This window comes from Leucoraja erinacea, chromosome 33 (assembly GCF_028641065.1).
Source record: "Leucoraja erinacea ecotype New England chromosome 33, Leri_hhj_1, whole genome shotgun sequence".
NCBI classification, from domain to species: Eukaryota; Metazoa; Chordata; class Chondrichthyes; order Rajiformes; family Rajidae; genus Leucoraja; species Leucoraja erinaceus.
The window spans coordinates 17,346,970-17,362,097 of NC_073409.1; the positions used below are offsets into that span (position 1 = coordinate 17,346,970).

The 15,128-nt window shown below is 46.0% G+C and overlaps 1 protein-coding gene across 1 annotated transcript in view; it reads left to right on the forward strand.

The window, feature by feature from the left end:
• slco3a1a (solute carrier organic anion transporter family member 3A1a) overlaps positions 1-15,128 on the forward strand; it is a 158,139-nt gene that overhangs the window by 13,356 nt on the left and 129,655 nt on the right. The gene's annotated exons all lie outside the window — the stretch shown is intronic.

Here is a 15,128-nt window from a genome sequence, read left to right on the forward strand (position 1 = left end):
CTCTACTTCCTTGATGCCTGCGACAATGTTGCTTAAATCAGGTGGAAATAACACTATTAAGGCCACGGCGATTACTTAGATCGCTACAGAATGGTTTTGCAGAGCTGAGTGCTGAGAAATTACAGCGGAAGTGCACTGACAAAGAGCACTATTGCTGAAGGGTGTCATCTTGATAGCACTGGCTTTCTTCAACGTTTTCCTGCCCGGGTTGGCTGCAGCAGAGACTATATTTTTGAAGGTTTAATAGAATGTAGATGGAAATGTCTTTGTAGATTTCTGGCACTGCTAAATATATAAATCACAGTGGGGGAAAAAACACATAGTATAATCCTCGAAGTCCAATGGCCTTGGTTATAATTCTTATGTTATTCGGATATCTATCAGATGTAAAGTTCTTCTTAAAATCCACATCTTCACGCAAAAGCTTCCAGCAAGGAATGTTTCATTCTTGTATTCATGTTTATTCAGTATTTATCCCTCTTTGACACCTTTGGGTATTTTGTGCCAGGTTTAAGAGTTGGTTCAGGACAATAATATTTTACCCTGCAGAAACAAGGAACTGTAGATGCTGGTTTATTTTTTAAAAAGACTCAAAGTGCTGGAGTAACTTGGCGGGGGCAAGCAGCCTCTCTGGAGAACATGGATGGATGTGGTTACGGGTCAGAACCCTTCAAAGGGTCTCGACCCGAAACGTCACCTATCCACGTTCTCCAGAGATTCTGACGTTTAACCCTGTTTTTTTTATTCCCAGAACTCTTTCAACTTAATAACTGTTAATAACCGGCACAATCAGCAGAGATAAAATGCAATTTTATAAAGATTTCAACCATCTTTAATTAGAAAGCAAGCCATATGCTCGGAATAAAAATTATAAAGATAATTAGTTAAACATGATTGGTGCTGTGCTGTCTCAGGCTGAAATTACTGCAGATGTCATCTGCTTTTGAAGATAGCAATAATCCCGAGATGGTGCATTCAAATGGATGCACGTCACATACAGTGAATGAGACGGGGCTAAGGAATTGAATTGAATTTGAATTGGATTGAATACTTTATTGTGACGAGTCACTGTGAAATTCTTTGCTTGCATGCCCAAGGTATGCAAATAGTCGCCCGTAAAGGGCACTTAGAAAGTTACCAATTCCCACCCACGCCAGGTCCCCCTTTGTTCTCCCCACCCCCCCCCCCCCCCCCCCCCCCCCCCTCATGTCTGGGTCTTCCATAGTCCATTGTTGTTGAATAGAGGTATATAGATGGTTCAAATCCATTGTTCTTGGAAAGCAGCATCACAGGTGTGCAGGGTGGTGAAGAAAGCATTTGACTTGCCTGCTTTCATGGGTCAGGTCATAGAATATCAAATTTGGGATGTATATTGGGATGGCAACTTTCCAAAACACTAGTATGACCTTGTTGATCCTTTATGATAAAGGATATAGCTATTCCCATTATCATGCATCTGTAAACTGTCGATGCCTGATTGTAATCATGTATAGTCTTTCCGCTGACTGGTTAGCACGCAACAAAAAATCTTTCGCTGTACCTCGGTCCACATGACAGTAAACTAAATTAAAACATTTGGAGAATTGTACGCATTGTGTAGGAAGGATGTGGTTGTATTGGAGAGGGTGCAGAAGAGATTCACCAGGATGTTTAAGAAGGAACTGCAGATGCTGGAAAATCGAAGGTACACAAAAAAGCTGGAGAAACCCAGCGGGTGCAGCAGCATCTATGGAGTGAAGGAAATAGGCAACGTTTCGGGCCGAAACGTTGCCTATTTCCTTCGCTCCATAGATGCTGCTGCACCCGCTGAGTTTCTCCAGCTTTTTTGTGTACCTTCACCAGGATGTTGCTTGGACTGAGGGACTTTAGTTATGGGAAGAGCTTGGTCAGGCTTGGCATGTTTGCAATGGGGGTGTCAGGAGGCTGAGGAATGACCAGACTGAGGCACAGAGAATGTAGATAGACTATTTTACCGCGGTTGTGTTACCAAAAACAAGAGGCTGTAGGCTCTACATGAGAGGAAGGAGTCTTGAAAGGGAATTTGAAGGGACTTTTATTTGCACAGAGTTTTTTGTACAGAAAGTTGTTGATATCTGGAACTCGCTTTCAGAGGAGGTGGTGGAATTGTAATTGTAATCATAATGAATTTATTAGCCAAGTATGTAAAAACGTAAAGAATTTGATTAGCCATACATTCATACCAAAAAAGCAACAAGACACACAACTATATAGAAATGAACATAAACATCCGCCATAGCACACTGTGACTAGACGCAAACTGCCCCAGTGTAGCCCCAAACCTCCAATCTACCTCATTTCATCCTTTGCACATTTTTTCAATCTGCACTTTCTCTGTAGCTGCAACTTTATATTCTGCAGTAACTAAAATCAACATAAACATCCACCATAGCACACTGTGATGGAAGTCAATAACGTATTATCTACTTCCCTCCTTTTCTCCTGCAGTCGGGACGATCGAAGCTCCCTGATCTGAATCAGATACAATCACTGTGTTTAAGAGACATCTAGACAGACACTTAAAAGATAAGACACAGAATAATATGGATGTAATGCGGGCAAATGGGACTAGTTTAGAATTAAAGTGAACAATGCAGAAATGATTGCTGATTGTCAGTCCTTTTGATGGGAAACACAAAATGCTGGAGTAACTCAGCGGGTGAGGCAGCATCTACGGAGAGAAGGAATGGGCGACGTTTCAGGTCGAGACCCTCTGTCAGACCTTTTGTCAGGTGAGAGTAATAATGGATTAACTAGTCATTGCAGTTCCAGGGATACAACACAGAAACAAGCCCTTTGGCCCACTGAGTCGGCTCTGACCACTGATCGCCACACATTAACACTGACCAGGCTATAGGTGCATCAAATCCAGGACAAATAGACTCAGAAATAGTTGCTTTCCGAAAATTATAACTACTCTTAATTCAAATTCACAAATGCACTGACTTCACAGCCCAACACCCGGACTTCCATCTGTATATATGTATATAGCGCCGCAGAATTGTGCACCTATCCCCCCCCCCCTCCCTTCTCCCTTCTGTTTTTGTTTTTCTGTTTCTTGTTTTTTGTACTAAATTATATGTATGCACTGAGTACGAGCAGCTTTCAATTTCACTGTACATGTATAGTGACAATATATGGCATATCTCTATATCTCTCTCTACACGCACTAGGGCCAATTTACAATTACAATTAACCTGTACGTCCTTGGAGGGTGGGAGGAAACCGGAGGTCCCGGGGAAAACCCACGCAGGTCACGGGGAGATCGTACAAACTCCGTACAGGCAGCACCCGTTGTCAGGATCGAACCCGGGTCTCTGGCGCTGTAAGGCTGTAACTCTACCGCTGTGTCACCGTGCCACCCACAGGTAAATGGAGTTGAGTCCAAGAACCATAATCATTGAATGGTGGAACCGTCTTGAGGGACCTTGTCATCCAATAACTTTGGCATTTATTGCCCATCGCTCATTGTCTCGGAGAAGATGGTGCCAAGCCATCACATAGAACTGTACAACACAAGAACAGGCCCTTCAGCCCACAATTTCGGTGACGAACATGTTGTCAATATAAACTAACCTCCTCTGCCACATACCCCGACATTCCCTGCATATTCACATGCCTACCTAAAAACCTCTTAAGCACCACGATCATCTTCTTAGAATTCAGGCCTGAAGGTGATTACCAATGGATTGAATGATGTATCATTCATACCGCTGGGGTGCAAACTACCTTAGCGAAATATGAGGTGCTGTTCCTGCAATTGGCGCTGGGCCTCAATTTGCGCTGGGACTTCCTGTGCCTCCATCTTGTACATTCGGTAGGGTGGATGGTTCAATGAGCAGATGGCACAGCTTCAAGGGACACAATTTAAATGAGAGGTGGATCTTTAATTGTCCTGGGTCCTTCAGTATTGGGGATATTATGACACTGAAACAGGCGGGGAAATATGCGCCATGTGATCAAAAATATGGGGAAACGGGTCAGTGAGGTGCAGGAGCTGAGAGAAGGAATTCCACTTTCATTACATAATCCCTGAACATTTAGTTCTGCCCAATAAAGTCATTTTATTGCAAAGAACATGCCTCTGTGTGACTGAAGTCATTACCTCAGGCTTGGGACAACCCCTTCAACCTTGTGTCCTTTGCATTCCATTCAATATTTTACAACTTTCGGTAACTGATCTAGTTATACTTCACACAGCAAAACAGCGCCTCAGTTTCACCATGGAAGCTTGCTGGGTACAATGTCCTGCAATGTTAAAAGAAAGAAACAAAACGCAAGGTTTCTACGCGTTTTAGGTCAAAAAAAGAAAAGATGGCAAATACACAACAAGCCTGACGGCAAGAGAGATTAACATTTTCCAACGGAAGGGTGATACAGCTAGATCTGAGCTTCGTTTAGAGATATGGCAGAAACAGGCCCTTCCACCCACCGAGTCCACGCCGATCAACGATCAGCCGTACACACGTTCTGTCCAACACACTAGGGACAATTTGCAGCGTCCAATTGACCTACAAACCTGCATGTCACTGGAATGTGGGAGGAAACCTGAGCACCTGGAGAAAGCCCATGCTGTCACAGAGAGAACGTACAAACTCCGTACAGACTGCAGCCACGGGCAGGATCGGACTTGGATCTCTGTGCTGTAAGACAGTGTGCCACTGTGTGTCCCTGGAGCCCAATATAGGCATCACAGCCAGACAGCTTCCTCTAACTCTTCCTATATACCAGTAATAAACTGAACCAGGACAGAGTGAGAGATGGCAATTTGGTGTACCTTACCACACTGATCTAGGTTAGTTTAGTGTATAGTTTACGTGGAAACATAGAAAATAGGTGCAGGAGTGGGCTGTTCGGCCCTTCAAGCCAGCACCGCCATTCAATACGATCATGGCTGATCATCCAAAATCAGTACCCCGTTCCTGCTTTCTCCCCATATCCCTTGAATCCGTTAGACCTAAGAGCTTTCCCTAACTCTCTCTTGAATACTCTCTTTGAATATATATATATATTCGTGTGTCGAGATACAGTGGAAAAAAAAGTGCTGTGTGTGCTATCCAGTCAAACCATACCATACCTGAGTACAATCACACACAAGTAAAAGGGTGGAATAATTATAGGGAATATTGGTATTGGTATTATTTTTTGTAAGCAAAGGTAACGTTATTGAGGGAGTGCAGCGTAGGTTTACAGGGTTAATTCCCGGGATGGCGGGACTGTCATATGCTGAGAGAATGGAGCAGCTGGGCTTGTACACTCTGGAGTTTAGAAGGATGAGAGGGCATCTCATTGAAACATATAAGATTGTTAAGAGCTTGGACACACTAGAGGCAGGAAACATGTTCCCGATGTTGGGGGAGTCCAGAACCAGGGGCCACAGTTCAAGAATAAGGAGTAAGCCATTTAGAACAGAGATGAGGATACACTTTTTCTCACAGGGTGTGGTGAGTCTGTGGAATTCTCTGCCTCAGAGGGTGGTGGTGGCAGGTTCTCTGGATGCTTTCAAGAGAGAGCTAGATAGGGCTCTTAAAAATAGCGGGGATACGGGCAGGAACGGGATACTGATTGGGGAAGATCAGCCATGATCACATTGAATGGCGGTGCTGGCTCAAAGAGCCAAATGGCACCTATTGTCTATTGTCTATTGTAAGTGTGCAGAGATACAGTGGAAGGTTTTGTTTGCAAGCTGTCCGGTCATATCATAGCATGTCCATGTAAGCCATGTAAATTTATAGCAGGTAGTGCAAAGAGAAAATACCAGAGTGTATTATATAGTGGTATAGCATTATAACGTTATAGTTTTACAGAGGAAAATGTGCAAGCTCTGCAATGAGGTAGGTTGGAAGATCAGGAAAACATCCTAGCTTATGGGTAGACCATTCCTTCGCCTGATAATAGTGGGGAAGGTACTGGAGTAACTCAGCGGGACAGGCAGGATCTCTGGAGAGAAGGGACAGATGACATTTCGGGTCAAAACCCTTGTTCAAACTGAGAGTCAGGGGAGAGGGTGACATAGAGATGTGGAAGGGGAAGGTGTGAAAATGGGAGATCAAAGGGAAAATGTAGAATGGATCATTGTTAGCTGACGTGAAGCTGACAACGAGGCATCATTAAAATTTAATCAGGAGGACCGAAGATGCTGTAACTGAATCTAGATCCTGGTGCTTTGTTTATGACAGTATTGCGTACTGACACCTCTGGAAAGTTAAACACCATTATTTTATGTTTCGTCCACAAATTGCTAATTAAAGTTGTGCACTGGCATTTTTTATGTTTGCAAAAAAAAAGCGCAGGTAAATCCTCTTTTCACCATGCTCCAGTGCCTTCTTGCATCTAATAGCCTCACGTCCCGGCAACTATCAAGTGTGATCTGGGACTAAGGAGATAGGCATTTCATATTTCCTCACCTTTGGCCCTTTAAGACCCGGTTTCCTGTGCTGGGTGACTTGAGAGTATGCTCCAAAACATAGTTCACCATTGCTTCTTAAAAGATCCCAGGCATTGGGCCTTTACTAATCTACTTTGAGGCTGGCCTCATAAGCAGATTATAGATGAGGATATCCTTGTTAACAGTTTCAGGAAAAGAATAACTCTGTTCAAAACTGAGGAGCGATGCAGTTTTGGTCATTATTGTCCAAAGAGATGTACACCCGAGAATGTGCTAAAACATGGTCGCAGCCTACTCAACCATTGCCTATAGCTCAGGCCCTCTCGTCCTTGCAACATCCTCGTAATTGTTAATATTATCTGACAATATTTACAGTAGGTCACGATGGTATCAGTTGTTCATTCTCAAACATTCCTGCTGGATAGTGTAAGGGATTATGACACATGTTATAAACCTTAGTGATCAGTATTGGAAGGGGTCTCATTTGGCCTTCCTCATGTGCCTCTGCAGTGGTTGCACTCAGCTTCAAGTAAACCGTTCAGTTTATTGTCACGTGCACCAAGGTACAGTGAAAAGCATTTGTTCCGTGCTATCCAGTCGGCGGAAAGACAATACATGATTACAATCAAGCCATTTACAGTGTATAATTGGATATATATATATATATATATATATATATATATATATACATGATGAGGGAATAACGTTCAGTGTAAGGTAAAGCCAGCAAAGTCCAATCAAGGATAGTCCACCGGTCACCAATGAGGTAGATAGTAGTTCAGGACGGCTCTCTAGTTGTGGTAGGATGATTCAGTTGCCTGATAACTGCTGGGAAGAAACAGTCCCTGAATCTTGAGGTGTGCATTTTCACACTTCTGTACCTTTTGCCCAATGGGAGAGGGGAGAAGAGGGAGTGGCCAGGGTGCGACTCGTCCTTGATTATGCTGCTGCCCTTGGCGAGGCAGCGTGAGGCAGCTTCAGTGTGTTTCTGAAACACCTAATCCTGCACCTTGGGATATGCCCGTCTGCATTGTTCAATGGCATTGGAAGACAAGTAACTCTCAGACAGAGCAGATTGCACCTTTCCAGCACAGTCAATGCTTGTATCACTGTGTATCCCTGGAGACACTCCATTTACTTTCAAAGTATTGATCCTTTAACTTTTGAAGCTGGCAGGGTGTTTAATAAAATCTCCCTATTCTGCCCCAGTGTACTTAACATTGATTTAAATCCACTTTTCACTAATTAATGTCTTCTGGACAATTGCCCTTGATGTAATATTCCCATTTTGCTTCATCAGTACCATTTGATATTTACTGGCCTAGACATTAAGGTGCGTAACTTCACTTTTTACACAGCTACGTGACTGAAAATGCTCGTTTTCTCTTAGTCCCGTCATCCTTCAGATTCAGGGACAGTTTCTTCCCATCTGTTATCAGGCAACTGAACCAACCCTGCCAACAACTAGAGAGCAGTCCTAAGCTACGATCTATCTCATTAGAGACCCTCAAGGGCGTGTCCCACTTGGCCGTCATTTGCGCCTCGCTCAGAGGGCGCGCGAAGATTTTGTACATCCCAAAATCCTGGGGCGCCGCGCGCGACTGCACGTCACCACACACCATGCATGCATAATGCGCACCATGCGCGCGTCACGTGTGCGGCATGACATGCACGTCGTGCATCGTGACGCGTAAATGATGTCGCGTAAATTACGCGCAAATTACGCCCAAGTGGGACAGGCCCTTCAGACAATCTATAATAAGATTTTTCCTTGCACTAAATGTTATTCCCTTTCTCACGTATATCTGTACACTGTGGGTGGCTCAATTGTAATCATGTATTGTCTTTCCACTGACTGGTATTCCGGGGAGCTGCGCATGTGGCGGGAGTGTTCCGGGAGCCGCGCGGACCCGATCCACCCCCCCAAACAACTGGGGTGCCAACAACCGGAGCAACGTGCTGGGGAAGTGCTGGAGTAACCCAGCAGGTCAGGCAGCATCTCTGGAGAGAAGGCATGGGTGACGTTTCAGGTCCGAACCCTTTCTTCCCTCCTTTGCCACCACAACAAATCCCTTCTCCACTTCACCACAAACTACTTCCTGAAGGACATAGAAACATAGAAACATAGAAATTAGGTGCAGGAGTAGGCCATTCGGCCCTTCGAGCCTGCACCGCCATTCAATATGATCATGGCTGATCATCCAACTCAGTATCCCGTACCTGCCTTCTCTCCATACCCCCTGATCCCCTTGGCCACAAGGGCCACATCTAACTCCCTCTTAAATATAGCCAATGAACTGGCCTCAACTACCCTCTGTGGCAGAGAGTTCCAGAGATTCACCACTCTCTGTGTGAAAAAAAGTTCTTCTCATCTCGGTTTTAAAGGATTTCCCCCTTATCCTTAAGCTGTGACCCCTTGTCCTGGACTTCCCCAACATCGGGAACAATCTTCCTGCATCTAGCCTGTCCAACCCCTTAAGAATTTTGTAAGTTTCTATAAGATCCCCTCTCAATCTCCTAAATTCTAGAGAGTATAAACCAAGTCTATCCAATCTTTCTTCATAAGACAGTCCTGACATCCCAGGAATCAGTCTGGTGAACCTTCTCTGCACTTCCTCTATGGCAATAATGTCCTTCCTCAGATTTGGAGACCAAAACTGTACGCAATACTCCAGGTGTGGTGTGACCACAGAGTGATTATCCGCAGTATTGATACAGAGTTACTTCAAGTGTATCCCATTCACCTTGTTTAACTTTTATTCACCTTTATTGACTTTGACCCAAGTTGTTCCGGTTGAACTTACTACCAATCTGAATGAACTATTTTTGTTCTGCTAATTGTCTTGTTATCTCTGGAATGTGGGTGTTCAGTCAGGGTGTCAGTAGAAGTGACCGTAGATTAAAGAACTCAACGTTAATCCCGCTGGGTTGCAAACTAGGTTGCAATATAAGGTGCTGTTCCTCACTCTGGAAATGGAGGAGGTCCAGGACAAAAAGGTCTGTGTGGGAATTGGGAGGGGAGTTAAAATGGTTATAAACCAGGTGATCCAGAAGGCCTTGGCGGACCGAGTGTATGTGTTCTAAACTTGGTCTCGCCGATGTACAGGAGCCAGTAGATGAGGTCAGAGGAGGTGCACATGAACCTCTGCCTCGCCTGGAAGGTCTGTCAAGCCATGCCATATTTGTCTGACCATAATCTTGGTGCAGCCCGATGTGCCATGGAGTTGCTGTGGACCTCTGACGATGCAGTCAAACAAGAGGACCCGTCACTAACTCCAGTCCAAAGCTGCAGTTGTCAGACATGGGTGGTTACCTTCATCTCCATCTTGCATAGTTATCTCGTTTCAAATTTCCTTCCATAGACTGCATGGTGGCACAGTGGTAGAGTTGCTGCCTCACAGCGCCAGATATCCGGGTTCGATCTTGACCACGGGTGCTGTCTATACAGAGTTTATACGTTCTCCCCGTGACATTCATGGGTTTTTATCCAGAAACTCCGGTTTGCTCACACTCTCCAAAGACGTACAGATTTGTGGGTCAATTGGCTTGGTATAATTGTAAATTGCCCCGAGTGTGTGTCGGATGATGTTAGTGTGCGGGGATCGCCAGTCGGCGCGGACTCAGTGGGCTGAAGGGCCTGTTTTCCGCGCTGTAACTCTAAACTCTTCGTGAATATTTTACATTCCATTTTCTCACATTTTCATTTCAAACCCTGTAATTTTCAGGTGCAGAGCATTGTAACTCCAGAAAACCATACGTTTTCCAGTCATTATTGCTGGCAGCATTTCATCCTAAAAATTGAACTAACTTTGAGTGGAGAAATGGCCCATCTCCATTTTCAATGAATTATATCAGCCTGCTTCATTATGGCCCAAAATTCAGACTTAATACCATTGCTGGCACTGATAATTAGGGGACGGGGATAATTGATGAAATAACTACTAAAGGTTACAAAGGCATTTTAGTTACATCTCGATAATTCCGCATTAGTCACTTCCTGATTTAATTTACAGTTGAGATCAGTGTTCAAGACAGATATTAAATTGGTGAGATTAATTTAGGATCAAACACCATGGATGGGTGATGTTAACAGCAGCAAATATGCGGGGGTTTGGCTGTGTGATATTCTGTAAGCATGAAGTCTCCAGAGCTCACACAGCAGTGTCCTCTGGAGTTGGCTTGTTGCCTTTATAGTCAACAGATGGAGGATCAGGGGACATTGTTGTCAACATGAGCACGGTGCACGAGTTACTGGCACAGACACCATGGTGTTGGGAGCACGGCTTCCTGGGGTGGCTGGTCTGAGCCAAGTATTGGGAAGTGCCGCTGCTTTCAGTGGCCCGTGGCTGACTGTTCAAGGGACGTCCTCGTGAGGGCACAGCTCAGGGGCAAGGGAACAAGTCTGATGAATGGTTTGACTGAAGAGATCTCCCGATCTTGATGGTGCCATGGGCATCTCAGCACCAGACACGTTTACATAATGTGGGGGAGGTGAGTGGAGTGGAGGGGGGGGGGAGGGGAGGGGAGGGGAGGGTGGAGGGGGAGGGGGGGAGGGGAAGGGAGGGGAGGGGGGAGGGGAAGGAGGAAGCCGAGAACAAAGAGGAGGGGGGAGGGGGAAGCCGAGAAGAAAAAAAGGAACCCGGGGGGGGGGTGGTTGCAGAGAATAAGGAGAGACCCTGCGGGAGGGGGTGTCACCGAGAACATACCGGGACCCGGCGGAGGGGTGAGGGGTTGCCATGAACAAAGAGGGATCTTTGGAGTTCATCGCCACAGACGGCTGTGGAGGCCAAGTCATTGGGTATTTTTAAGGCGGAGATTGACAGATTCCTGATCAGTAAGGGTGTCAGGGGTTATGGGGAGAAGGCAGGAGAATGGGGTTGAGATGGAAAGATAGATCATCCACGGTGGAGTAGACTCGATGGGCCGAATGGCATAATTCTCCTCCTAGAACTTGTGAAAATGAATGTAAGAGATTTACCTGAGAGGACAAGCTTTTGCTTATCATCTTATCCAAAAGGGGGCACCTCTGATACTGTGCAACCATAAATGAGCTGGGGGATCTCAGTGGGTCGGGCAGCATCTGTGGAGGGAAATGGGCAGATGATCTTTCAGTTCAGGTCCCTTTAATAATAGTGTGGTGCTCAGTATGAGGCTGGGCATAGGCTCAAGGAGAGCAAATCAAACCATGTTTTTCTGACTCGGGCATGTACACCATGATGGAGGTGTACTGGTGATCTTGGGGGGCGAAGAACTCTGGCAAAGATGCAAGTAAGAAACCACCTGGTGAGTGATTGATGGAGGAGGTGTCACGGAAGAAACAGGGCTGGCAGTGTGGTAGGAAGATTCCGCACAGAGCCTTGAACTGAGCAGTAGGCCCCATTTACTGAGTCAGTGGACACAAAGCTCTCTTACAATGTGTGGGAAGGAACTGCAAATACTGGTTTACACGAAGAGAGACAACTGTCTATGTTTGGAGTTGTTTAATCTTGCAGCATCTCTGGAGAGAAGGGATGGGTGACGTTTCAGGTTGAGACCCTTCTTCAGACTCGATCCAAAATGTCACCCATCCCTTCTCTCCAGAGATGCTGCCTGACCCGCTGAGTTACTCCAGCACTTTGTGTGCTCACTTACAATGTTCCACTTCTGGCTGCACCAACTAGACTAGCGCATTGTGCTGTCCTGCCACCCAGAGTGGCCGAGTGGGAGAAGCTTCCAGAAGGTCCACGGGCGGCCACCAAACCGCGGCAAGCAGCCTGTCGGATCCGCCCGCCGCGGGGAGCTAAAAAGCGGTGAGGAGAACTGGGGGTTTTTACCTCCGGGGCCGTCAGAGTCAACTGTGGGAGGCATCCCCCGGGGCACGAAGGCTGAAGGCCGGGAGAGGAGAGAACGACGGTTCTCTGGTGATCCAAATGGAGGCGACCGCTGCAATGGGCCTTTTTGGCCAGCTGCAGCTTGGACTGTCAAAATGGCGCCAAAACCTAGCACTGCATGCACATGGACTCAGTTGGCTGTTTCTGTGCATTCGGTACTTGATCGGGGATTGTCCTTCTGCATGGCAATAATTTTACTGATCTGTATGCAAAAAATGTTCCTTTGAGTACATGTAATAATAAATTGAACCATTGATGGACACCATGTTAGACCTTCAGTGGCCACTTTAAAGGGGCACAAAATGATTCAAATAAAGGCCTGTTTAGTTTAGAGATACAGTGCGGAAACAAGTCCATGCCGATCAGCGATCCCCACACACTAACATCATCCCACACACACTAGTGACGTTTTACATTTACACCAAGCCAATTAACCTACAAACGTGTACATTTTTGGAGTGTAAATCTGTATAACTCGGAAAAACCCACGCAGGTCACGGGGTGATCTTATAAACTCCGTACAGATAAGCACCTGTAGTCAGGATCGAACCCGGGCCTCTGGCGCTGTAAGGCAGTTGCTCTACCGCCACGCCACCGTGCCACCCTAAGAGAAGGCCTCTTTAAGAGAAGGCATGCCTGGTGCATTAGTAAGGGAAGGATGCTCGTTTGTAGGTGTTTTTATGGGCTAAGCATTTTGCAGCTGTTGCCATGGAAATAAGAACGCACCACTGATGTTATTTGGTAACTGCAAGCAGGTCATTCATGACAAGTCCGTGTCACTGAAGCAAAATATTAGCTCCTCTTACAGCTGCCGACTGAATAATCCTCAATGGAATCTGGAAATAATTAAAAAATATAAAATGTACTTAAGAGTATGAAATATTATTTGCCATCATTTTATGTTCTCCTATCATGATCTGTTGCAGAACATTTTGCTCTTTTGGGGATTGGGTGCAGTAACCCAGTTGATATACGTTTGTACATCATGTTCTGTTCAAATGTTCTGCTCATCAAGGTGTTTGACCCTTGAGAATGGGCCAGTTCCCTGCCTCAAACACCCAGCACAGGTAGAGCAGTGGTAGAGACTACAGGTGCTTAAGAAGGAACTGCAGGTGTTGGAAAAATCGAAAGTAGACAAAAAATGCTGGAGAAACTCAGCGGGTGAGGCAGCATCTATGGAGAAAAAGAAATAGGCGACGTTTCGCGTCAAGACCCTTCTTCAGACTGATGTCGGGGGGGGGGGGGTAGGGAGGGGAAGGAAAGGAAGAGGAAGAGGCGGAGACAGTAGGCTGTGGGGGGAGCTGGGGAGGGGAGGGGAAGGAGGGAGAAAGCAAGGAGTACCTGAAATTAGAGAAGTCAATGGTCAAACTGCTGGGGTGTAAACTACCCAAGCGAAATATGAGGTGCTGTTCCTCCAATTTTCGCTGGGCCTCACTCTGGCAATGGAGGAGGCCCAGGACAGAAAGGTGCGGTCTGTACGGACTTTGCACGTTCTCTCCCCGTGACCTGCGTGAGTTTTCTCCGGATGCTCCGGTTTCCTCCCGCACTCCAAAGACGTTCAGGTTTGTAGGTTAATTGGCTTGGTAACATTGTCAATTGCCCCTGGTGTGTGTATGTGTGTGGGGGATTGTGTTAGTGTGTGGGGATCGCTGGTCGGCGCAGATTAGGTGGGCCGTAGGGCCTGTTTCCGCGTTGTATCTCTCAAGCTAAATGCTGCCTGACCCGCTGAGTTACTCCAGCGTTTAGTGTCGACCAGGCTGGATAATTCACCTCTCACCAATACAATATCTCACCATCTCATACATCTCATACTTGAGCCAAGTATCCCCTCCCTGACACACCTAACCCTTATGCAGGACATCACACTCTAGGGCTGGAGTCATAGAAACATAGAAACATAGAAAGTAGGTGCGAGAGCAGACCACCAGGTCCATCGAGCCCGCACCGCCATTCGCTCATGGCTGAACACTAAACAGACACACTTACCCACAAACAGTAGACACAAGACACAGAACACAAGACACTACCCTCCCCTTTATACCGCTATCACCCCTCTCCACCCCAAGAACCTCGTGATCTCCTGGGGGAGGCAAAAAACCGGATAAAAACCCAGGTCCAATTCGGGAAAAAAATCCGGGAAATTCCTCTCCGACCCCAATCTAGGCGATCGACACTTGTCCAGGAGATCACTCAGGTCTTACTATACTAACCATACCTAGGTCCATATCCCTGCCCTCTCCCCGTAGCCCCTTATCCCCTTGGCAGCTAAAAAACCATCTATTTTAGTCTTAAATATATTTAAAGTTTCTGCTTCCACTGCTCCCTGGGGCAGTGAATTCCATAAATTAACCACCCTCTGGGTGAAGAAGTTCTTCCTCATCTCAGTTTTAAAAGAGCCCCCCCTTATTCTGCAACTATGTCCCCTAGTTCTAGTTTCCCCGATCATTGGGAACATCCTCGGTGCATCCACCCGATCAAGGCCCCTCACGATCTTATATGTTTCAATGAGATCGCCTCTCATTCTTCTAAACTCCAAAGAGTAGAGTTCCAGCCTACTTAACCTTTCCAAAGAGTAGAGTCACCAGCCAAAGGACTATCTTTAGAAAGAAGAAAAGGAGGAATTTCTTTAGTCAGGGGGTGGTTAATCTTTGGAATTCATTGCCACAGAATGCTGTGGACATCAAATCATTGGGTATATTTAAAGCAGAGATTGACAGTGCTTCATTAGTACGGGTGTTAGGGATGGGGAGAAGGCAGGAGAATGGGGTTGAGAGGGAAAGATAGATCAGCCATGATTGAACAGCAGAGTAGACTTAATGGGCCAAATGGCCTAATTATGCTCCTATGACATG